Source organism: Rhipicephalus microplus, chromosome 5 (assembly GCF_043290135.1).
Source record: "Rhipicephalus microplus isolate Deutch F79 chromosome 5, USDA_Rmic, whole genome shotgun sequence".
NCBI classification, from domain to species: domain Eukaryota; kingdom Metazoa; phylum Arthropoda; class Arachnida; order Ixodida; family Ixodidae; genus Rhipicephalus; species Rhipicephalus microplus.
The window spans coordinates 151,216,066-151,239,984 of NC_134704.1; the positions used below are offsets into that span (position 1 = coordinate 151,216,066).

Consider the following 23,919-nt stretch of genomic DNA (forward strand, 5'->3'; position numbering starts at 1 on the left):
TTACACCGGTGAACACGTCATTAACAGCACGCCGTGATCTAACTATAACTATACACAAGGTATTCGTTTGAGGGCTATATTTGTAGCAGTAATGAGAATTAGTACACACATACGTGCATGAAGACAATCTTACCCCCTAAAAACATAGCCAAAGAGTTTTCCGAACACGGGATATATATATATATATATATATATATATATATATATATATATATATATATATATATATATATATATATATATATATATATATATATATATAGTGAGTGCTCTCCATCTGTCGCTGAACGAAATTCAAGGTGGTGGTAAAAAAAAATCTCAGCATATCCACTCCGTCAATAATGATGAGTGGGGCGAATCGTCCATCAGGCCGTCTGCGCTTCCGAACGTCCGTTTGTTCTTGCTTCCGTCCATCCGAGCGTCCGTCCGTTCGTCCATCTAGTGAACACTCCAACTACCGCCATCTCGCATCTTTTCATCGCGATCGTAGTCGTGCGACCGTCTCTCTCCTTTCCCTGTGGCACATACCTGCTCTTTCAGGTATGTGCCACCAGCAGGTGCGCACAACGACAACGGGGGACGCACAAGCCACGCCATAAGGAGCTTAACCCCTAAAAAACCGCTAAGAATAAAGAATAGACGCCTGTGTTTCCACCTAGATGCTTCATTGAACTTACTAAACCCGAATAAACGAATAAACGCCGTAGAATGGCGAATAGGAACAGTCAGAATGGTGGGAGGGAAGGAAGGATGGGTGCTCGCACGCTAATTGGAGTATATTACTATTCTCCTGAAAACTGAAGGGCGGCGCTTGCCCGGGATTTCACGATCCGCCATTCAGTGCTAACATATATTATATATTGCTACCGACAGCACATGGTTTGTATTACATCATATGTTGCAGCTCAAATCTGTTATGATGGCATGCAGACACGCCACGTCGATTATCTGTACGAATCGTTCTTTTTTAAAGTTACCTTAAAGGCATATTTTTCTTCGCTTTTTTATATAGCAGGGTGGAGCTCATGGAATGACGCAATGTTTCAAGAGAATAATGCAATGTTTCACCCAGTGCCATGATCCAGTCTCCTTGCTTACTAATTTGGAACACTTTGGCTCATAAAGAAAACAGCAATCAAAGCACAAAGACTGCGGGAAGTTTCCGGTTGTTAATTCTCGAAATGAGAACTTGTTCGTCCACTGATTGCACACATACAAGTTACGGTACGACTCGGAATAATCCCCCATACTTTGTTACATTCGAGAATAGACGACATTCACTGCATGCGCGCCACGTGAATGAATCCACAACAGCGCTTGACAGTTTTGAGCACATCTAATTGAGGGTAGTAGTAAATAAAGATTACGATAATTCACAACATTTAACGGCGTGAGAAAGCGTCACGTGGTAATAGAAAATGTAGTCAGGCCCCGCAAGAAACATATTATATGAATGTTGAGTGGTTACTTTGTTTAGTCAATAATGCTTGTCTAAAGCGCTGATTCAGACTGCGATGAAGCATTATTAGTGCCTGGAAACACTGCAGCCCGAACAAATCATTCTACAAACTTCTAATGTCGCCGCAAAAGCGCTTAAGAAGACAGAAAAACAGAAAAAGAAACATGTCACTGATGATCACTGTCCGTCCTCGTCAGGTCTTGTCATGAATTCTGTTACCATCAGCAAATATGACATGTAACCGATGGCTATAGTTATAAAGCGACAGAATGGTTACGAAGGGGCGGTAGACATAACTGAGCACGGCAGTGGGTTACATCATCGAAATTGGAAAGTTCACAGCAAACACCTCAGAGATGGAATAAATTGGAGATCCTCTGGAGACTCCTTCTTCCTGCTGCGGATAGGCTCGACATGATGATGAGGACGATAATGGCGATGCGCAAACAACAAGCTCCTACAGGCTGAGGATTTTTTCCTCATATGTACACATATGCGCTTCGTTACAGTTATTCTAATACACGGAATCATTCGTTCTCTCTCTCTCCCTAATCGTCGACGGCATTGCCGAATGGGTAATGGACCGGTGCGGTGCTGCTAATGTTTCTTTTCCGTCGAAGGTAAACACGGCTTCGGTAGCCGCGCTTTTATCGGGACAGCGCATCGTGGTCATGCACCGAGAAGCGGCCTCGAACGAAGGAGACCCTGGCATAGAAAAGAGGAAATCGAACGTCGAGGCGCACAACTCCCTCGCTCTCTTTTTACCTCCGCTCTAGAAAACACGGCCGCCGTGTGTACCGACCACGGCCGCCGGCACCTATAATTGCTTCTCCGAATATTGCGCCGCATTCGGAAACATGAAATTATCGATAGAAAGATAAAAAGCAGTTGCCTGTACAGATCGACGTATAGCTTGATATTTTAAATGGCTATAGTTTCAATATAGAGGCAAGACTAGTACTATGGCGTCTATAATTAAGCGCGTTGCTCCTTCATGAGATGGCTTTCGTGTCAATCGGAAATTAATCTCCTCGTCGCGATTACAGAATTGTACGGAAACTGAGCAACAGAAGACAGCGGGGCATGCGCCAGAGGGGTGTCAAAAGTTCGCAGGCCTCTATCGCATGCATTTCTATGGACGCATGACCTGCGATCTTTTGACCAGGACTGTACGTGAGTGTATAAGGTCACGTAAATCGCATGAAGGTCTCAATAAGTGTCAAGCAAGGCCACGCCGCGGTGTTCTAGTGGCTCAGGTACTCGGCTGCAGACCCACAGGTTGTGGAATCGAATCCCGGCTATGGCGGCTGCATTTTTGATGGAGGCGAAAATTCTGTAGGCTTGTGTGCTCAAATTTGGGTGCACGTTAAACAAACCCAGGTTGTCAAAATTTCCGGAGCCCTCCACTGCGGTGTATCCAATAATTATATCGTGGTTTTGGGACGTTAAACTCCACATATCAATCAATCAATCAATCAATCAATCAATCAATCAATCAATCAATCAATCAATCAATCAATCAATCAATCAATCAATCAATCAATCAATCTCTTTTGGTCTGTGCAGAGACTGCTTTTAGAGAAGTAAAGTCAGTTGTAAGTCCAGTGCCCTAGCAGTTTCGTTTTCTGTTTCTTGTATGAAGATTTTTTCCTTAGCTGAATCTGTCCCTTGCTGGCATACTGTTAGCAAGTAAAGTCCACCGCGGTGATGATGATGATATGTGGGGTTTAACGTCTCTAAACCACCATATCATTATGACAGACGCCGTAGTGGAGGGCTCCGGAAATTTCGACCACCTGGGGTTCTTTAACGCGCACCCAAATCTGAGCACACGGGCCTACAACATTTCCTCCTCCATCGGAAATGCTAAGTCCACCGCGGTGAATCATTGGTTACTGTGCTCGGGCTGCTGACCCAGTTGTTTCCCCCCTTTTCTTCATCTTCCTTATTATAACAGTAAGGTTCTGCAAGGGGGTGCCATTGCGGAGATCTCTCAATCCTGTCAACTACATCGTGAAAACCAAATCGTCGCAGGCTTGACTATATGTATTTGCATAACACGACCGCAGGGCGAAAGCTGTCTGGTTCTTCAGGCGGTGTACCGATCCTACTCAAGTAAACACCTCAAAAAGCTTTCGGCGCCACACAAGGTTTAGCACAGCCTCCAGGATCGGAGGCGCTGCAAGCTTAATGCACCTATCATTGTTTTACAATGCCTCCATGATCAGCCCATCAATTGTGGAGGAAGTGCAAACTGACGACGTCACGTGAGGACAACATTATGATGACGCCACGACGACGTCATAGTGATCTCACGACAATCTGTGTTCTCGTGATCCCGTCATCACGATTTATTGCATCACTCTTGTTGACGCCGCCGACGCTGGACACCGACGACATCGATGGTGAATTTTCGCGCTTGGTGAGGCGTCTCAGGCATCGCCAGTCTGCTTCTGTACTCTTCTCGGGATGAGCACTAGTAGGTTGGGAGAGAAACGCCAGCCGTCACTTTTCGGCGCACACTTACTTCTGGGGCTGCTCGCGTCGTGACCTACGCCGCGCGCTTCGCTCACGGCTCATTCGTGTACGGTGCTTGATAAAGCCCCTAGAACTTAGTGCTTAACACTAACATCCTCCTCCTCTTCCTTGAGCTTCACTTGCTCCAAAGCCTCTCCGCGCCGACGTCATCGCCGCCGGGTGCTCGCGCAGCCTTGAGTAGGCCTTGGCGACGGCTAACACGAGTTACCCCCCCGCCCCCCCCTGTTCTCTTACCCTCCCGTGTTGCGTTCTCCAGCGTAGTGTCCGCCGCTTCCTGGTTCGCTTTTTCTGGGCCGCGCTCCGTTCGCCAGGCAGTGGCTGAAGTCTGTACGCGTGCGCACGCGTACGTTATAGGAGCCTCTTTCCGCCACCGCTGTTTGGGACACAGCGGGTGTTCGTATCCGCTCGGCTTCGGCAGGGACGCGCATTCTTGTAATTTGATTTTGTTTTCTTCTTTCCAGGACTCAATGCGAAGGAGAGGGGGAGGCATACAAGGAGACACAACAACGCGCACCCCCAAATAGCGTCCGCGCAACACGCGGAAAAACGTGTAGCAGCTCTGAGTTGTGCGCAGAATGAAAAGCAGAAAAGTAAACATTAAAGCTTGTCTTGTCGTTATTGTATTTTATCTTTCCTTCGCGGACGTCCCTTCCGGTGTCCTATAGTGCGCGCGCTTAATAGAGAATATAACGGGGAACAACCGGCGTACCTTCGCCCGTACGAAGGGGTGGAATTTTTAGCCACCGAGGGAGTCAGTTCTGGCCACACCACGGGCACCTGTTACTGCATGACGCCTCGAGGTTATTGGCCGTCGGAGAACGGCGAAAAAAAAAGTATTAGACATGTAGCAAGTGGAGGAAGAAATGTACCGAAGGAAAGCGAGTTTCTGATTAAAGCAAGTGCCATGAAAAGGGCATTTTATTTATTTATTTATTTGATATTTTTCATAACCCCAGATATTGTTGTAAAAGAAAAGCATACTCCCCCCCCCCCCCCCCCCGAAAAAAAGCACTGCATTTCCACGGAGTGAATGATGATGAGTGTGGCGAAGCGTTCGTCCGTCCGTGCTTCTGTCTATCCGTGCGTCCGTCCATGCGTTCTCCAAGCACGATCCGACAAGCGCACGATTCCACGTACGGGGTCGACGATCCAAGAGAATGAGAGATAACGTGAGCAAGTGCCCTTTTATGGCGCTCGCACCCCGCGCAGCCCACGCAGCAGCCAATCAGAGAACAGCTGCACCTCTAACGCCATCGAGTGTACATTCACCCAACCGACATACTGCATGTATCTCTACAGGACAGTGCCATCTAGGAAACTGGACGATAAATGGCGACGACGACATAGAATGCGTACAGCGCCATCTAGTATATCGTCACCCAAATGCAGTTTGTATGCATCTTTATGGGACAGCGCCATCTATTGAATGATAAGGGAGACGCTACTGTAGTGGTACGCTGGAGGGAGTGACGCCGATCGACGACCGATGAGGTAATGCTCTAAGGAGCTTTGCCCTTAAAGATAACTCACTCAACCAGAGCGAGTTCCGCAAACAGGTGGTATCTTGAATAACGCTTTCGAAGGTCACGTGAATAATGGCAGCGATGGAGGATGGGAGGTGGTTTCCGTCGGTGGTGATCTTTGGAATGAAGCAGTGGTTTATGCAGATCAGTCCATTGAGACGGGAGAGCTTGAAACCTTAAATTTGTGATTGATAAACGATGAAATGCACGCAACCTGAAGAAAATCGGCTTTTGAACACTTGATCACGATGTCACTTTTTGTGTGTATGGGAAATAGGCATAGCCACGGACTTTAATTATACGTAATGATAGATCGATGGAGACGGAGGGGCAACGGAACTAACATGATAAAAAGAACCAGGACAGAGGATTCTGACAGACAGACAAAGAACTTATTGGGTCCTGAGAAACGCTAGTCTTTTAGAATAACGTCGCGGGCCACTCCCACGTAGGAACGGGGAGGCCTAGCCTCACCGCCACATCGTGGGCTCTCGGGACAGCCCGTAGTTGTGGTAGCAACTCTGACCTTCGTAAGGCAGAGTCCCAATCCTCTTCTGTGAGCCGACTTGAGCCCCGTAACGAGGGGTACTGCAAGAGCATATGTGCTAAGTCACTAACCTCACCACAATCAGGACAAGTAGAGTCAAAAGTCTCTGATGAGACCATGCTGAGGAAAGATAAGCTTGGATAGGAGCTGGTCTGGGGCATTCTAAACATGATGGCCTGAGTTCAAGACAACTTGCTGTGCAGAGGAGAAAATGACCACCTACTCAACTGGTATTGTTTAGCCACTTCACTGAAAGCGTCCCTGAACATCTCACTGCAAACCTGCGGACCTACGTCCTTTCCAGTGCGGAGGGTTAGTGGGTGCGCCTGGAAGTGAGCAGTGTAATTCAGGTTTACTAGAGAGTCCAGTAGGGGTTCAAGATGTGCAGGAAAACAGGTAGTGGTATGAGGAGAAAGTGCCCTATTTTCAAGTAGTTTAAATACTTCAGCACACACGGAACCAGAGGCGAAAGCCTTGACCATTGACATTGAGTCGGTGAAGATCTGTGACCTACTGTCATCCAAAAGGGCAAGGTTTACAGCCAACTGGTCGGCTCTTGAGAGAGTAGAGTCCCTAATTGACGCAGCATTGGTTATAGAACCCATGTGATTGACGGAAATAACAGAAAACCTAGCTGAGTGACAGTACTGAGCTGCATCGACAAAACACACTGAATGAGGATCGTTACTGGTGCTCTTCAGAAGCGTGATGGCCCTATAGCCCGGCGCCTGCTTACGTTGTACTGAGGGTGGACGTTTTCCGGCAAGAAAGAGACGTGGATGGCAGTACGCTGTTCATCCGGCAGTTGAAGGCGGCGATCCACTACAAGCGCAGGGCTGAGACCTAGGATGGACAACGCATAAAAAAATGACAAGGCAGCAGAGGCGCCTAGCCAATGAAAAGCACTGCCAGCTTACGCGAGCCCTTTATGCGTAGTGTGACGAGCTCCTGCCAGCATGCGCTGGTGTTCGCGCCAAAATAAATTATTCCTGCTCTTTGCGTACCTTCAGACATCGCCTTTCAAGCGGCTTCAATGCCGCCATCGCTTATGATAGTTTCAAATGAGTGAAACTGGGATGATTGGATTATTATAGACTGAATGGCTTGCTCACATGTATTTCTTCTTGTTCTTAGATGTGGCAATGGTCGAGCTGAATCCGATGTGCGCGGCCACCCTAACTGCGCATGTGCAACAGCTGGCCCAAGCACTGCCACAACTATCGCGTTCGGGTCTACGTAAGTGGCTGTCTAACCCCCGTATTCTAGAACCTCCCTTCACTCAACGCTTCGCCTTCACTTGAGAAAGCCGATGGGAGCTCCATATCAAGCTACGGCAAGTCACTGCATATCAGCGATAGTCTGCTGCGATTCTTGAGTAGTGCAGCGTCATTTTAAGCCGAGTGGTGGCGCAGTGCTCAACTCTGTCATGTTAAGGGTGGAAGTCGAGTCGAGGAGCGTTTGTGGATACGGGGGTAAAAGGCTGTGGCCTCTCCCCTTTACAATCTCTCAGCAATCACGTGATGGCGTTGGGGAACGAGATTCTGCAGACGCGCAATGAACCGACGTGCTCCCGCGTGGCGTGGTGATGAACGCCCGTGGCATGCTTCAGCAGCAGTTCGGTACGAGTTCATGGTGTGCTCCATTTGCAAGGACGCGTTATCATGGGACAAGGCGCCCGTGATGAATGGATGCCTCAGTCGACCCATACGCTGCTTCGGATGCTACTCATTGTTCGCTTTAGTGGGAGATAGCGTAGATAGATAGATAGCCCCTTTGCCCATTGATTACTTTTTATTTCAATTTCCAAAGTTGAGCGTGGCCAGCCGGTACACATATGATTGTGAGCGTGAATCAGTGCAACTGACAGGAGGGGACAGGAGAGAGGGCACACAAAGTCTCTTCTGTCCCCTGCTGCCGGTTGCGCTGGTTCGCACTCACAATCACGCCGTACCAACGCGCCCAATCTTAGTCTTTTCAGTGCACAGTGTGGCGAAGCTTCACGCCAACGTGCACCACATACAGCACCATGCACTGTGCAGTTCTATACCGAATGCAGTCACAAATCGGTCGGAAATTCGAGCTTTTCTCAGACCTATAGTGGTCTCCCGCACTTTTGACAACGACTGTACCGATGAGCCCCACAAAGCACGATGTTGTCCCCCCTCCTTCCGCCTCCTTTTCCCCCCTTATTTCTTTCTCCTCCTCAACAGCCATGGTGACCTAGCGGCTACTGGTAATATCACGAGGTTGATTCTAGGCTACGGCTGTCGCATTTTGATAGCGTCGAAATGAGAAAAGAAGAAGAGAAATGTTGTGTTAAATAAAATAAAATATTTCAAAGATAAAAAATTGAAAACAATACATAAAAATAAACAAATCGCCCGTGGGCTTAGGCACAAGTGTGCGCTAAGTAACTCTGGGAAGTCAAAATCAAACCACAGGGCCCTTCACCGTAGCCCGCGTACGCAATTACTTTATAAATTATTCAACTTCGTAAGCAAAGAGCACACGTATATCATCTATGAGTCTCACGCTCGATCTGCGTTCAGTTCACGACATGAAGTGCAAGCGGGAAAGCGTAGCCGTGCGCAGCACGAATCCGCCGCGTCGTGTCGTGCGTAAGCATCCCGCCTTGGGGCAGCCGGCGTACGTTGCACGTTTTCATATGCGGCGGAAGGAGATTGAGATCTCAGGCGGCCTCCGGGCAGGAAGCGAGCCACAGAAACCCCGCTCACAGCTGGCCTTGATACGTCTTTCGGTTTGAAGCGCGGCTTTGGCAACTTGGTGGATGAAATGGCACTGAACTCTTGCCAAACTTGAAAAACCAAAGGCGAGGCCCCCTAAGGACAGCATGAAGGAACACACAAGCCGAATTAAAAAACAAAAACAAAAGTGCACCAAGCGAATGCCCAAGGAGAACACTTGATGAGAAACGAATGTCTCGGCATTTGCAAAGATGTCGAAATGTGACGACGACATCCAAGTCGTGTTCCTTGCCCGCGTGCTCCCTGACGTGTCCGGTACATTGTTGAAGACGTTCAGTGGAGATGTTGGCACGCACGACACTGTTTTCAATTTCAAATTGTATTATGATGCGAACACTTCAAGACCGTAGGAAGGAAGTGAGATGAAGCAAGAGATGGAGGTGTTGACTGCTTGTGCACTCTGGAACAGGTAGAATAAGTGAAACGAAACGTGCTATGAGGGTGAACAGGATGAGGACTTGAAGCATTACAGCTGACATGGTGGTCCTCGAGCACTACGTCAATATCTGAAGTGCGCTGTAACGAAAATATAGGACGCCAGAAAGTCTATCCTGTATTTGAGAAGGGCAAGTGTGGTGGAAAATAATGAAAGAGGAGAGAACAGTCCATAATTATTTACAATACAAAGTCATTACAATAGCACCTCCGTTTATTCACCCCCCTCTCTCTCTATCAAGCGCATGTTTTCTGCGAACTCGCAGCCTGTTCTTGACTCGGTATCCCCGCCCAACATCGGTGTACTCAAAGTATGGCTGGTCGACTTCGTTCATGATATTTACGTATAGCGCCGTCAGTCGTAGGGACTGGCCGGGCTTGACAACAGACTAAGTAGCCAGGTCGGCAACTGGGCGAGTTGAATGATGATCCTATCGCGTGCCTGAAAAACTGCAGCAACAGGACAAAGCAGTGGAAAGGGACAAAAAGACGAGAGACACTCCTTGCGTTTGCAACTTATGTAGTTCCAGAAGAACAGCAATTAGTGCTTAAATAGGCTCGCCTTCTCGTGTTAAAGATAGGCAAGGTATTTAACACATTTTGCTCTAATCGGAGAAGACAAATCGATCTCGTCTTTTTAAACTTGCCACTGCAGCCTTGAACAAGACAAGTCCGTCCGCTTGCCGAACCATCGGCTCCAGTACACGCACCGCCTGTTTACGATTTTTTTTTCATCTGCTAAAACTTCCATCTTCCCCTTGACTTCTGCCTTTTTTGAACGAGTGACATCTGGAAACCTTGACATCTGGAAAGTGATAGTTCTTACGATTAGTTCACTTGACCAAGAAAGCTACAAAAGTCTTGGCGGTAGCGTAATTATGTAAATATGCATTAGTTGTCTATATTGTAGTTGCGATTACAGGGAGTACCTTGCTTATCGTCTCTTGTTCAGTCTTTGTCTGTATATTTGCGCTGTTTTCACATCCAAGCAAGCTCCACAACGTTTCCTCGCACTTCATCCTGTTCCGCGCTCTGCTCTATAATTACGCTAATATGTGGAATCTATATGACGAGGAGTTCGAAGCCCATAACGATATGAATTTATGTGATGATAGAAAACGGCATATCTAAGCTGGCGGGGGGTCTTTAACCCCCCGTAACCTGAAACAAGCCTCAACTTGAATTTGCCTTCTCTTGAGCAAGCAGAGCCCCATGACGCCGCCCGACTGAAAACAGCTGAGTGGTTCTCAAAAAAAAAAAATAACGCCGATTGTCACTCGTACGCATGAAACATTCCTGCAGAACGTTGGACCTTCCATCGACATTTTTGAGTAAAGGTGGAGTGCCAAGTGAGGAGGCTCTCTAGAATACCTCCCGTATTCTAATAGTGTGTTGAATTCGCATGCTGTAGCAATTTTTCCGCATTTCAAACGATGTTTCACGGGTGAGAAAGACCGACGTGAACTAATGAACACCGACATTGGTGGCTTCCACCTAATACCCGCTGTGCGCAGTGACAGCCGTTGCGCTAGAAACCGAAGATTGCGTTACGTGCTGCGCAGCCTCGGCGCTTTGACATGCCAACGACGGAAGCCCATTGGCTGAGCGACCTGGTGACCTCGTGCGGAAGTGTGTACGCGTGTGAGGTCGTCGCGGTGGTCAGCGCACGTTAACGCCGCCAAATCGTTTCGCGTGACGGCGCAAATCGAAATCGAATCGCGCGAGTGGTCGCGTATGCGGCTGATAGCTCGGCTTTCGCCGCTCCACGCAGCCTATCGTATACGCGGAGTCATCGCGCGCGCTTTGGATTCGCGGCGTCACGCGAGGCCAGTGGCCTTCACGAGTGCGCGAAGGCCGATGAAGGGGGCCTCTCAGTCTTGTCTTGAACGACAAGTTTTCGGCGTTTGTGAAAGGCAGTGATGTTGCGCCGTGATAGCGGGTGGTCGAGAAGTTGTGACGTATTTTTTTAAAGTAAAATATTAAAGCAACGCTGGAAACTTCAGTTTATACACATTGAAAGCGAATCTACCTCAATAAACGATGCGTTTCACATCGCTTTGTTGACTTTTTTTTGTGTGTGGTGCTACGTAAGAAATACCTTCTTAAAGCAGGCGAGACGATTGGGAACCTACAATGAAAAACTTCGTTATGATCATAATTACGAGGTCTAGTTTGAAGAAGTGCCCAACAATAGGATAAAAAATATGCCAGATGATTGATCATACCACCGGTACTATTTAGTTTTTTCTCAAACAACGATGAAACAAGAAAAAGAACATAAGTTTGCGGGAACGTTTACTATATCTAGGTTTACCTATGAATCTTCGCTGGCAACTTTTTTAGTTTTTTGCTTCCCCAGAGGTACACATAGTTACAGATATTACTCATATCGAAACTCAAGTATACTTCAAGTTGTAACCCTGTAACCACGATGCTTTTAGTAGTACTTAGAAGAAAAAGCTGTAGAAACGGCTGTAAGATTCCACATACTTGCTGGCCGATATTTCAATAAAGGAAGCAAGCTATGATTGTCAGACGGGGTATTTTCATGGCGAACATGAAATTACTGTTAGTTTGACGCGAAATAATCGAAAGTAAGCATCTGTCGTATGATACACAGCCCAACCAGCTCATCTGCCCAGTGAGGCCATCGATGACCAGGCCGCATTCATCATCATCATCATCATCATCATCATCATCATCATCATCATCATCATCATCATCATCAGCCTGATTACGTCCACTGCAGTACAAAGGCCTCTCCCATGTTCCGCCAGTTAACCCGGTCCTGTGCTTGCTGCTGCCAATTTATACCCGTAAACTTCTTAATCTCATCTGCCCACCTAACCTTCTGTCTCCCCCTAACCCGCTTGCCTTCTCTTGGAATCCAGTTAGTTACCCTTAACGACCAGCGGTTATCGTGTCTACGCGCTACATGCCCGGCCCATGTCCATTTCCTTTTTTTTATTTCTTTATTTCCTCTTCCTAATGCGACCAGGCCGCATTAGGCACACATAAACCTGCTATCTAAAGTTCGCTAGTCTATTGCTACCAGTCTATTGCAACTAGGATTTGAACACGAGATTTAAGTGCAGTAGAAGGAAAACAAGATGGAACAATACAGTCTAACAGCGAAATAGCGGGAAATGAAGTACTATAGCTGTTAGGTTTGCGATAGCACAAGTTGTAGCCATGAGCCGGCCGCGCTTGCTGCACCGAAAGCTATGAAAACACCTAAACATCAACAACAACGCAGGGACGGCGACCAGACAAACAATTGCCACAGTGACGACAGCGCCACCATCAACAAGCGCTTTCAGAGATTTACAACTGGGTAGGTACAGGATCAGCTGGGTCCGGTAGATCACGAAAGCTGCCGTGAGGAAAGACCTCCGAGAAGTTTCGCGCCACAGAAAAAAAGACGCTGTAAGAGAACAGAAAATGTAACGAAAGTCCTTCCTGCACCAGTGCGCGTGAAAGCGGTCGGTGCTCCCTCGAAGCAGGAGAGAAAAAAAGCTTGTGCTTCCCGTTCCTTCGCACGTTTACGTGGTGGCGCAAGGCGTCTCACGATGTAGAGTTGCAGCGGTTATTGCCAGTCGGGTGTTCGGACGATCAAATGCGAAGCTACACTGAATAGGCTGCCATGAATGGAGAGGACAAGGCGAAACTACAAGCTTCTCGTCGGGGCGAAGAAGTGACGCAGGGAAACTGGCCTGGTTTCGCATATCTCCGCCTTTCTGTTCTACTCTGCGAAACATGAAAAAAAGAAAAGAAAGTACTTCGGTGCATTGCGGAATACTAAGAAGGAACGGAGCAGCCTTCTCTCAATTGTATCTCTTCAACTGCATCTTTGCAAGAATCTCTGAACAAAAAGAAGGAAAGGTTATAACAACAACAACAAACAAAAAAACAGCGTCAAATCTTTGTGGACACAAGGCGAAAACGGCACGACAACAGCGCGTCTTCGTCGTGCGTCGTGTCAGAAGTTTGCGCTGCTTCTCACCCTGTCACAAGCATGAACCGCAGAGAGGAGCTCGATGGCGATGAGTTAACCAGAGGAGGTAATAAAAGAGTTAGAGGAGATGATATAAAAAGACTATCTTATTGCTCGCTTCGGCTAATGATCTGAGTATGTTGCTGCGGTATATTTGTCTTATCCTTTTCTAACTATCCAAGCCGCTGATGCAGTAACAATGTACTGCAGGTGAAGATGGGAACACTGTCAAAAACCATACGTCTAAAATCCGTACAATGTATGCGACTGAGAATGTTTGCATGGCTAAAATTTGCAGGGGCACCCCGTAGGCATAAGCGTGGAACTCTCACGCAGTTTATCATGGCATCGTAGAGTGTGGCAATGCCTATTACAGAATTTTAGACAAAAAAGAAAAGGCAGATTCCACGTACAGTGGGAATTCATGATATGTGAAGCAGGAATGAGAAAGTTTTATATGCCACTTTAAAATAATTACCACAAGGCTACGAGGCACATGAAAGTAGTTAGTACCTCAGGTATCTAGATAAGACGCAAGTATGTTGTTTATAGCCACGTAACAATGGCCTCATTATAACGTTTGCAGTAGCAGCCCCAGCAGTGGCAGGCATGTAAATTAGGCCGTGTATGACTTCCATGTCATGATTATTATGGTTGCGCCTGGCATTTGTGTTGATCGGCCATTCACATCACGTAATACTAAATTTGGTATATGTGAAGCTGGCGAAAACGCCGTGAGTGCGCTATGAAGCGTAGATGTGGTTATGTTTTATATGAAACGCAAATTATGCTTATCATGTTTGCACGTGTCACTTACCTTCGTAGTTCATTGACGACACGTAATACCAAATTTGGTACATGTGAAGCTAGCGAAACGGCCGTGAGCGCGCTATGAGCGTTGCATGTAGTCATGGTTTACATAACAAGCATGCCATGATTAGCATGTTTGGACGTGTCATTTACATTTGGCGTCTATTTACGTCCCGTAATCAATTTGGTATATATTAAGCTAGCGACACGGCCGAGAGCACACTATGAGCGTAGGGTGTAGTCATGTCTTACAAGCATGTCATGATTATTATGTTTGGACGTGTCTTTTACCGTCGTCCTTCATTCACGCCACGTAATACCAAACTTGGTATATGTGAAGCTAGCGATCGGTCATGAGCGCATCACGAGCGTGGCAGATAGTCATCTTTTTACATGACAGGCATGTCATGCTTATTGTGTTTTCGCCAGCCATATTCCTTCGTCATCAATTCACGTCACGTAGTACCAAATTTCGTATAAGTGAAGCTAGCTAAACTACCACGAGTGCACCATGAGCATATGGCGTGTAGTCATGATTTACATGACATGTGTATGTCATGATTTCCACGTTAGGGCCCTTCAATTATGTTCGCCAACCAGTCATGTCACACCATTTACGTTTTGCAATATATCATGTTACCGAAGCCCCCACAAGAGCAGCAAGACTACAACATGTAAATCATGACATTGATGACATACATGACATGATTTACTTGTTATGACTAGTCACTAATGCTCGTAATACAGTCATGTTGTCCCATACAAATTTTGGTATAGATGCCATCATAGAAACGGCTAGGAGAGCTAAAAGCCGTAGGTGGCTAGACAGACAGACAGACAGACAGATAGACAGACAGACAGACAGACAGACAGACAGACAGACAGACAGACAGACAGACAGACAGACAGACAGACAGACAGATAGATAGATAGATAGATAGATAGATAGATAGATAGATAGATAGATAGATGATAGATAGATAGATAGATAGATAGATAGATAGATAGATAGATAGATAGATAGATAGATAGATAGATAGATAGATAGATAGATAGATAGATACTCTAAAGGTGACCGAAGTTCGCTAAGAAATACTTCGCATTGAAAATTAAGGGCGCTGTCTTCGTGACACGGAATTGAAGTGCGTTTGCGTGTAAGTTCTCGAGCCAAGAAATTTCTTCGGGCAACCCTCTCTTCTAATAAAGTCACTACAGTGTGCAGTCACTTGCATCGTCTACTAAGCAGGAATTGTGGCCGCAGAGGTTCAAATTGCGCATTAGATCGCCTTGGAACCGATCGTAACTGGAGGCGTTTGTTTGCTAAGCTCATTCGCAGCATATCGTATCGAATAGTGACACTGGTGCATGGCAGTGACGTTATTTCGGCACCTTGCTGTAGACGTTATACAAAAGGCAGCTAAATTACGTCGCTTGTATAAAGAATAAAAAATGCTTATACCAATAATGCGGTGTCGGTATGCGCCAAAACTGCCAATGCCGTCGATCAGGTTGCCAATGCCTTGGCTTCTTTTAGATCACCGCCATGAAACTATATTTAGCGATTCTAGAGCTGACATTCATGCTTTCAGTGTTGGAGTTGTGTGCAAAGAGGCCAAAAACATACTTAACGAGAAGTCACCAACCATACCCTTACATGGTTCCCGGCTCATATGGGAACCATGAACGAAGTTCACCCCTGCCCACCTTTAGAAGTCGTGAATTCATGATCACAAGTAGGCATTCTGGTAGCATACCTCTTCGCCATTATTATTGTTCTGAGGTTACCACCTCGACACAGTGAAATGTTTGTTGAAAATTACATCAAATTTTATAGCTAAGGATGTTAGGCCCATCAAAAGTGCACATGCTTTATTCAATGTAAGTGAACGCTACCGATTTTGAGGTACCACGATAGATGAATAGACTGCAAATAAGTGGATTTCACCAGTCCTTCAGATTTCACTACCGATGTACCCGCGTTATCATGAGCTACACGATTATGATTTTCTTCTGGGTACCAGTTCATCCGGCTAATGATCTGAGTATGTTGCTGCGTTATATTTGTCTTATCCTTTTTTAACTATCCAAGCCCCTGATGCAGTAACAATGTACTGCAGGTGAAGATGGGCACACTGTCAAAAACCATACGTCTAAAATCCGTACAATCTATGCGACTGAGATTGTTTGCATGGCTAAAATTTGCAGGGGCACATCATCCGAATGTGTTCTATTTAACACAGAGTTTTCGCAGTCCATGGATCAGAAGCGTCAGCATGGCAACGCAAGTTTACGTATTTCACCACAGACGAGATTGACAAGCAGGATACGTCACTTAGATTCTTATACGTGGCAATAAACCAATAAGGAAGAAGTTACACAAGCTATTATTTATAGACTGTGCATGAGGCTGCGTAAACATTCCAACGACGCGCACTTTATGAATAGTTGTACACTTAGCACTAACGGCATAAGCGTTGTACGTCTTGGGGCAAGTTGCCAGGAAGGTACACACGAACGTGAGGTCATCGGCATGCAATTTTTGGCATAGAGAAGAAGTACCAGAGAAGCAACTACGACACAAGAGTGCCTCTTTTGTAAGATGCGTCGACTGCATTTTCGCCTCCGGCGAAAATGCAGTCGACGCATCTTACAAAAGTCCAAAGAAAAAAAAAACTCCAAAGAAAGAAAAATTAAAAGTTGAGAAAAAGAAGCAAGGAGTGGTCGATGTGATATCGGTGATGATAAATTATTGAGCAGGTATAGTCGCGGTAGCCGACACTTTTGTTTAAACACTTTTGTCGGTCAGAAAAGAGTGACAGTTCTTGCCCCGACAAATCACCCAGTCGAAACGCTTTTTTTTTCTTTTTTTAACGACATTCCTTCGTCGATTTTTCATCTTTCTTGCATAAATCTTTTTTGTTGTTAATTCTACAGAACGATGGATTACTACACGTATAAGGGAAACAGGTGAGTGCCAGTGCCGACATACATCTCCACAACCTCGCCTGTCTGGACCGGACGGCATTTGGGCAAGAAAGAAGACACGCGTCAGTAGAGTTAAATGACGAGTTCTCAACAGCAAGCACTGAAAGTTCTGCAAGTATCATTGACATCCAGTATTCTTATGACCATAGATAAAGATGTATACGCACTTCCATTTGTTCTAAATATATGTGTGCACCTAGAATGACTAATCCACTTGTCCGCATTCAACAGGATCTGAATACATTTTCTGAATACTTTTTTTGTTTTCATTGCTTGAGGGCAAGAACGCGACGCAAACTAGGAATGGGGGGAGAAAAGACGACAGACACGACGCTCACAGAAAGAAATTGATATTATACTGTTAAATTCACAAGCAAAACAGAGCAAATCATTCTCGTAACGAAGTGTCGATATGCAGCTACAAAGAAACCGCGCGTTTCGGCTTAAGCAGTGTTTACTTACGGCACTTGCTGCCAGTGGGGCGAGGCTCGTGTAGCACGCGTTTGCACTTGGGAGGGGATGTAGTCGTCGCTTCGGAATTTTCATTTAGCCGCTCCTCGAGGTCGACCCTGCGCGCCCAGGCCTCCCATGAAACCGCGAGCACACCCGACCTCGGGCGAGGCGACCAAAACGTGCTTCTTACGAAGCCACCGCCCGCCTGGCAGGTCTAATGTGGGAGCGATGAGGAGCGTTCGCAGAACGCTCATCGAGTGGCGTCACAATCGCAGCAACGAGGGGAAACGTCAAAGGACAAGAAAAAAAGAGAAAAAGATAGAGGCAGCTTCACGCCAGTGGTGCAAACCTGAAACGAGTGCGGAGCCATCTTTGTTTTTTTTTTCGGTTTTCTCTTTTTTTCCTCGTCTCTATTTCTTCTTTCGCTTTTTTCTGTCCTATCTTGTTTATGCTTATTCTTCCGATTTCTTCTTATCTTTCTCTTTCGAGTCCCCTCTTGCTTCATCTTTCTTTTAGCTTTTATACCTGGTTTCGCATGCATTGTGCTCAAACGACGACGGGCGCCTAAATACTCCTCGTTTAATATCATCATGAATTCGATCAAAGAATCAGATGAATAGTTACCTTAGGCGCGAGCGCACGCTCAATATGCTACACACGACTACGCTGAACGGGGGTTGCTCTACACCGAGCGACGACGACAGCACACCACAGGATACCACAGCCCGGCTCCTTAAAGTGCCCGCACTTGACATCAAGTAAAGCCACAGAAGGAGTGAATGTGGAGGCAATGGATCGAACTATCTGCGACTGAGAGCCAGATTATTTGTCGGTAAAGAGTGCAAGCGCGAAGAAAGACCACAGCTCCGGCCAAAAAGAGGCACAGCTATACAAAGTTCTCAACACCAAAAGGTTTGAGCTGTACGAGATTCGGTCTCTTTTGCTCAAACTGGCTTTCTGTGGAAAAAATTAGGTTAAAATCATAATAACTTGGCTACTGCATTTGTGTGTGTTAAGCTGCGTAAAAAATAAAAAAAAAGAATAAGAGGTTACCCAGTACCAAGAAATTAACAAAGAAAAACTTAAAGCAAACTGAAACCAATAAAAAAGATCACAGTTCCATTGCGGAAGTTCACTTTGCAATAGAATGTTCGCACACACACTCTTTTATGTAGTAGTTATACTCACAGTTTACGTACTAACACATCAGCTTTAACACAGGTACACATATAGCTACGCAAAGCGCTTATCTATACTAGTGTGATCTCAAAATTGTTTTGATATGATGCTCGCCTTTTGCTGAAAATGCTTGAGGCAATAGTTATTAAATTTGGCTAGTAGACGTAGGTGAGGTGTTTTTGGCCCACAACAGGTGTAGACTGCAAGTTTCTAAAGAAGACAGCTATAGATGCAAGCGAATGTTGTTCCATGAAACCTTGCCGTGACCATTCTTAGGTAAGAGTCCTTTAGTAATAGCTTGTCATTTATGCTGTTACAATGATCGATATCACAATTGATCAATATCACGATATCGCGATGAGTGCCTTCTGAATAATGGCCCCAAACGAGTGGTGATTGGGGCCGCCCACGTAGGGAGGGAGGTTGGTGAATGTGAAGGCCTATTTCCTTTTCGTGGCATAGTGGTGCGCCGCTTGCAACCTCATGCACTGCTTTGCGCTTTCACAATTTGTTTTTTGCTTCTCATTTTTATTGTGCTTGGCACAATTTTGCTTAATGCTGTGTATATTAAGAGTCTTGCGTTTATAGAAGTAGATATCTATGCTATGCACAAACTTCATTATATTGTTCTCGCTAATTTTTCATGTTTTCACAACACGAATATGTTGAACGTCCACAAGCAATATGCACACATAGGACCAGTGAAAAGAACATCTGTCGGCTCCTGAAAAAAGCGCCCGGTCCTGACAAACCGTAACACAGTTCGTCAGGGTGAAATGTCTTTGTCAAGAAGGTTCAGGTGGGCAGTAGTGGTCAGCGACGTGTTAGGCTGAAGGACTCTCTCCAATCAAACTATCTTCGTAATAAAGTTCGTGTTCGTCTTCGTACGCAGGAACTAGCCGACATTCCACAATGATAATGTTACTCGGTGTTTCGGATGTTATATGACACTTTTGTTGTTGTCCTGCATAACCTAATGGAAGGCTTTGGTTTCAGACAACCTTAAACAATTTGACCGGTGAACAGAAGAAAAAAAAATTGAGAAAAGGGTCTTCTGTGGCGCACAAGGCTAAGAAACGTTGTGAGGCTTTTTGAAAAGCACGGAAGCATGCGAAAGCGTTTGACGCACTGAATACTCAATGCTTCTTTCGGTGCATGTGTCAATACGAAGCCCAAATTCTTCTATCAGCTCAGTGTACTTTCTTCAGCGCATGGTTGCCAACTTTTTAATATCACTACGTTCACATTTACATTTTTCTCTTTTTTTTTTACACAGTACAAGTCAATGAGCCAATGTTCATAGGGCTGACAATGCCACTGTCACGAACGTCTAGGTTACGTGCCCAGGAGTGCATGCCTTTCGGCACTTTTAGGCGGGGCTCGAAACCACTTGGCCACCGATCGCCATACCGAGCACGCTATGAAAGACATACCCACACTGTGGCGAACAGCTCAGGCAAATTAATATTTCTGCGAAGTAAAGTTGTGCTTCCAGGTTCTTGTATAATCATAAAGAATAATAAAAATAAAACGACATAGAAAATTGACGTAGGCCTGTGCTGCTATACGCATTCGAGAAACGCTCCGTTCATACGAGTCGTTCGTCTCAAGCTACCTTTTTTTGCTGATGATGTGCGCTCGTGAGACCACTCTTCGGCTACACAATTTATTCCCCTTTAGAAATCAAGCATAACGGTTTTATCTCTTGCCACAGGAAGTGTGGAATACTGACTGCTGCATCCAAGCTATGGCGTCCCGTCAGAGAGTAGTGAAATAAATTAAAAAATGGAATATTAAGTCTAAAGCATTAAATTATGGTCAGATCTGTTTTTTTTTATTTCTTCGCTGTCGTCGTTGTCATTGCGCTCAGGCGATGCGTGTATGGCCTTTCCTGTCATGTGCGTTTATCACGGCCAACCTGTACACGCTTTTTCAACAGTTCTTTTCATCGCGTGACTCTCAATGCTTCCGAGTTGATGTATGCACAGACGCCTATGACAATGAAATAAAATTGAGGCGCCCTCAATACGCGCGTCGTTCATTTCTTTCTCTCATTCTCGAATGCCGCCTTTTCGCGCGTCACGAATAATGTATCGCCCACCCTGGCGCAATCCTCCCCGGTTTGTGCAGATGGTTTTCCTCGATCACGGCGTCGTCTTTCTTTAAAATCCGTCTTAGCGACAGCGCTTCCCGTGGAGCGGCACCGGATGGACGAGCAAGCACGAGGCTGTTTGGAATCCCGCCGATAGGCGATGCGGTGTTGCACCTGCGACCCCGGTACGACAGAGGCCGCTCGGATATTCCGGTTGGCACGCAGTCGCGCCAAGCCGACGAGGCCGGCAACACTGCGGGGATCTTTACGGGCCCCTCGCGTAACTTTTGCCGAGTCGAATACGCCGCTACGGAGACTGTAAAGAGTCGTTACGTGGCGCGAGGCATAATCCGCCGATAAGCTCCCGCGCCGGGCCTTTATCCCCCCCTGGCAGGCACGAGCGAGCTAGCCGAAGCGAAACGGGACAGCGAAAGTGGACCGGGAGAATTTCGATCGGTGGCCCATAAATGCCCGGAGAGGTGATTAATGAAGAGACACGCCTCTGTTTGCTGCAGCCCGACGAACGTGCTATTTAAGCCCGCGTTTCCCGTGCCGTCACGCGCGTAATCAAATCGCGAAGGTTTTGTTTTACCGTCGCCGCGATACTGAAAGACACATATCCCGGCCATGGGTTGAATACTTTGAGATTGGTCTCGATCGGCCCGTTTCGAAGTGCGTATACACCAAATGTGCTGTATATATATATATATATATATATATATATATATATATATATATATATATATATATATATATATATATATATATATATATATATATATATATATATATATATATATATATATATATATATATATATATATATATATATAGAAAGAGGCGTAATTCACACAACGAACGTTTCAGCACCGTTTAGTTTATCGTTTCGGCCGTGGAACCGGCCTTCGTCTGGGAAAACAAAACATATAAATCACGTATTTATATATGATAATGATCGAAGCCCCCCTCAAAACACGTTTCCTAGTATAACGAACAAGGCTATTCTGTAACAGCACAGAAACGGTCTTCAGGGATAAAAACTATATCTACATAGCACTGTGTGATGTCAAACTGTGTCAGTCATTGGCAAGTGATACGGCTTTACGGGATACACGTTTAATCACGGCATTAAATATGGCATAATTTTCTTACAAAGATAGTCGGTGTGTGAAATATAGGCGTTGCAGATAACAATTAATAATAATATATATAAACAGATTGCTTTCTTCATTTGTATACATTCTCAGCAGAGCGCACTCTAAAAAAAAGTTCTACTGTCAACATAATCGGTTGTGATAAAGAAGCAGGCTAGCGTACGCTTGTTGTACCGTTGACCAAGATAATTTACGTAGAACGAAAACACGTCCTCACTAATACCTGCATCCTCACTAATACCATCTGCTAAAGTATTAAACTTTCCTATGTCTCGCCTATTTCTTGTCTCATAACATTTATTAAGACACTCATCTAATCAGTAACTGGTTCGCCACGGTAACTTGTTCCACCATGCCTATAACACGGGCATTTTACTGAAGCCAACTAGGTACACTGCCGTACACTGCGCACGCAGGGCAACTTTATGCGATAGCGTGACGCTAACGAAGCGTTAAACGACCAGCGGGGCGTAAGCGTAACGCAAGGTGATTACCGCCAACGGCTGTTCATTCGCGAGAAAGTCTGTTGAAACACGGGAACATGCCATCATCGACACGCGATACTTCGTATGCCTGGGGGAAATATTTCTTCCATGTTTATATGTCCCAATAGAGGTGTATCACAAGCAACCGTAAGGTTAGCAAATATGGCGCATATTAGTAACCAAGCTATATGTCAGAACCATTTGCAAGTTGTGCTTTTGTTTACGTTAGGCCATCACTGTAACGTCCTACAAAAGACGTCACAGAATTCATCTTAATCAAAGTCTCGTTGTACCTTAGTAAAGTTAGTTCTTCAACATGGTTTCGAAGATAATGGTCATATGCGCAAACTTTACTTTTGAAGTACTATAGGCGTTCTTGGCATAATAGTCGAATGACCGACATGCTCAATGCAGAGTTTTCGAAAAGTCATACGCAAAGCTTGCGGGCGTAGCGTTAGTGTTGTTCACTTAACGGGAGCCCGCAAAGGGATAGCGTATGACCATTGCGCAGTTGCGGCAAACGCATACCTTAGCGTACGCAATTCTAAAACTTTCCAATATGTTATAGATGGCTGTAAGTGTTTCGCAGCTGTACAGCTCATTTTCTTCATAAATAGGATATAAAGATCCCCATTAGAATCAGTTATTTTCTTCCGAAACTTTTCAATCACATCGACAACACACATCGATGTACTCGATGCTGTCACTTTAGACTAGGAATGCTCTATAAGACGAATACTTTCGATGCAGGTGATACTTACCACTCACTTTCGACGGCGTCGACGTTCACAAAGATGAAACGGCAAAACAAATCCAGGAGACGACGCCAGTCACTCGTAGACGACACACACGCGCACAACACCGGTCGGGTCCTCCTTCGCGTATGCTCGGCAAACCGTGACGCTTCTTCGCAAGCGTAGCCGTCCTGTCGCGCGGCTCACCGCTTCGCGAAGCCCACTGCGTAGCGTACGCAGCGCCGAGCCTTTCGCCACTCTCTCCGCGAGGGACACACTGCGTCAGGTAAGAGGGAGAGATTGTCGAGAGGAGGGTTGTGGCCGGTTGGCCAGCTGGCCGAGATAACGGTGGTGCCGAGAGGAGAACGACCAAAACGGCTCTTACGTCGTCGGGGAGAAAGTGGGCTCAGCACAGAACCCGCTCAGCTTGTTCCCCATACGTGGACAGGTGTACACCTTCTCTCCCACATCTCTCTTTCTCTCTCGGTTGAAACGGCGGGAACGACTTTCGGAACGCTCGAGCCGCGTTCCAGAGGAGAGTTAAAAAACAAAAACAAAAAAAAGAGAAACGTACTACCCGACGAGCTGCAAAACCTGCCGTTGACGGGAAGGATGGCCGACGGGGTGGTAATCTGGCAGGGGAGTCGGCCAACCTTTGCTCTCCGCCCTTTCAATTACTCTTTCGTAACTTCCCGGGCATTGTTTTTCCCGCCATATCCTAGATCGTTTATATTGTTTATACACGCGCTTCGGCCTACAACCGTGA

General features: G+C 46.0%; 1 protein-coding gene across 1 annotated transcript in view; it reads right to left on the minus strand.

Annotated features, from left to right (window-relative positions):
- LOC119174170 (uncharacterized) overlaps positions 1 to 23,422 on the minus strand; it is a 73,440-nt gene extending 50,018 nt beyond the window's left edge. The window contains exon 1 of the mRNA XM_037424989.2: positions 23,181 to 23,422. The gene's annotated coding sequence lies outside the window, so the exon portion shown is untranslated. The remainder of the gene's footprint in view (positions 1 to 23,180) is intronic.
- Positions 23,423 to 23,919: the final 497 nt, after the last annotated feature.